The sequence below is a fragment of the Aplysia californica genome, unplaced genomic scaffold (assembly GCF_000002075.1).
Source record: "Aplysia californica isolate F4 #8 unplaced genomic scaffold, AplCal3.0 scaffold00311, whole genome shotgun sequence".
Classification (NCBI taxonomy): Eukaryota; Metazoa; Mollusca; class Gastropoda; order Aplysiida; family Aplysiidae; genus Aplysia; species Aplysia californica.
Window position 1 is genome coordinate 819,933 of NW_004797581.1, and position 2,664 is coordinate 822,596.

Sequence of the window (2,664 nt, forward strand, 5' to 3'; positions counted from 1 at the left end):
CCCCCCCACCGCCTCAATACCACTTCCAACAGTTCTATCCTAACCGAGGGTACGTTTATAAGAAAATCTCGTCCTCCTGATATCTTATAAGTGTAGAACCTAACGTAATATGCAATATATCAAATGGAAGTAAACCCATATATCTATTTATATCTAAAGACATATTTGTATCCTACCTCTTTCTTTGTTATGATATCCTCTTCTCCTACCCTCCAGTTGTTATATCTCTCTCTCGCTATCTCTCAATCTCTCTCTCTCTTTCTCTCTTTCTCTCTTTCTCTCTCTCTCTCTCTCTCTCTCTCTCTCTCTCTCTCTCTCTCTCTCACCCCCACTTCCCTCAACCCCTCCCTCCCACCCACACTCACTCCCTCCCTCCTAACCATTCGGGGTCTTGTCTGGCGGGGTTGTGAGCTGTATGCTGTAGATTCAACCAATGAACGTTGAGCGTATGTAAATTTGACTTGTGGCGGACAACAAAATTATTGCGACAGTGCGCGGGGAATTCCTGAACAGTCTCTTTACTCTTTACTTTTCTTGCGCCGAAGAGCTCCAAGGTCTCCCAGAATAGACGCACACGACTCCACAATCAATAAGCTGGGAACTCTGCTCACGGTAATTAATCACCAAAGATGAAAATAGTACTTTTTAACTGATTATACTGTGTGTGTGAGAATGGCGCTGAGTCGCTTCAAAATATATAGGTTCGTGGATTTGTTTGTGTGGGTGCAAAAAGATTTTTTTAAAAACCCAACCCAACAAACAAAACTTTCCGCAGTACCACTAAGCTACGCTGGTCCTCATGAAAAGTTACTCATCCCCCCCTCCAAACCAAGAAGCGAGAGAAAAAAACAACAAATGAGATGTAAAACAAAACGTACTGAACCCCCCCCCACCCCCAAAACAAAACCCAAATAAGCAAGGCAAACAACGACACAACACAAACCAAAAGGTTTGCCCTCTCTCGACGAAACTCTCCCCCCGCACAATCATTCTCTTAACTGGAAGGGACTGTAAATATTTTGCGCCCCTATCGGCGCAATAATTTCAGAGATCATACAGGGGGCGGGCTGCTTCCACCCTGTCTATCAAAGAGGCCAACAGGGGCTGAGTGGGATATACCATTCCAGCAGATAAGCGGAGAAACTCGCGACGTAAAAAAAAAAATGCCCCTCTCGGGAATTGAACTTATGTATTCTACGTATCACTACCTGAAATTACAAAGTTCTATCTGCTCAGTGCATCTAGTTTTTTAAATCAGACGTCAAAGATTTCGAGTTTCACATCACGCCAAGCCTTTTCGAATGAAATTCTCTGAATATCTTTATAACGATGACTCCCGAATAATTTTACGATTTTGATAGAGTAGATCTAGATAGAACATTAATTTGTTTTGTTTTTTATCTGATGGTGTTAGTAACTCAAAACGGCCAAAAATGTCAAGTATAGAACTTTGCAATTCTGGGGTAGCTAGAGGTATAACGACAACGAGCCTGACAGCTACACCACAGCAACAGATGCCGGTACTGCTAATCCTTGCAGTCCGGTCCACCGTCTTGTGCCGTAATCACATTACCACCAGTGTCGTTAGCTTCAAGACTCCACAGCTCATCGATTAGTGGGTAGGGTTTGTGAAAACAGCAGCAGGCCGGCCTATGTGGCGCAGTTTGTGAGAAACTTTGTGGCAAGGTGACAAAACAAATAAAAATTTAAAAAAGCCAAACAAATAAAAGCAAAAAGAAAATCCCAAACAAAACAAACAAAAAACAAAACTATCTAAACACAAAGAGAAGAAAAAACTTTTGACAAATCTGTATGGATAACGACACTATGCAGCTTTTTAATGGTTAGGCTACAGGACGCGTAATCGTAAGATTGCTGGTTCGGGGGTTCGTTCGAGCTTCTGATCGGTCCGGTATTATGTCCTTGGTGGGAAAAGCACTTCACACACGAATTTCCCATTTGGCTCGGACCTTTCGGAGATGGACTTTAAACTCGGAGGTTTTCCACCTCTTAAAATATAACCTAAAAATGTTGATAAGGGTGTTAAACTTTTACCATTTCACATTTCACTATTGACCCGTCGTACGCCATAATTTGGAGGCTCAATTCTGATTAGGTCTGTGCCTTTTTCAAGGGGGTGGGGAAGGGGGAGATCACCATTTTTTCTTAAAACCGACCTGTCTGTTATGTGTCTAGTAGGGCAGTAAACGCCCCCCCCCCTTTTTTTTAACGACGACAGCAACAACAACAACAACAACAACAACAACCTCAGCAGCAACAATAACAACAACCTCAGCAACAACAACAACAACAACAACGAAAACAACAACAACAACAACAACAACCATGACGACGACGACAATGTTGCACGACGAAATGAAATAAAAGCATCACAAGTAACTAGAAACAATTCAACCGGCAAGTTTTTTTTCCCTCCCGCACACAAATGTACTGATTTTTGTTTTTAGGTCAAACAGCTGTATTAAAAACTTCTTTTTTTTTTTTTTACTGCAGTGTACGATCGAGTCATTAATGCTCAACTGTGGGAAAGAACAAGTCAAAGGCCAGTAAAGGAAGACATGTAGGTGAAGAAATGGAAATGGATTGGACACACCCTGAGGAGACCCCCGACAAGCACCATCAGGCAGTTTTTAATGTGGAACC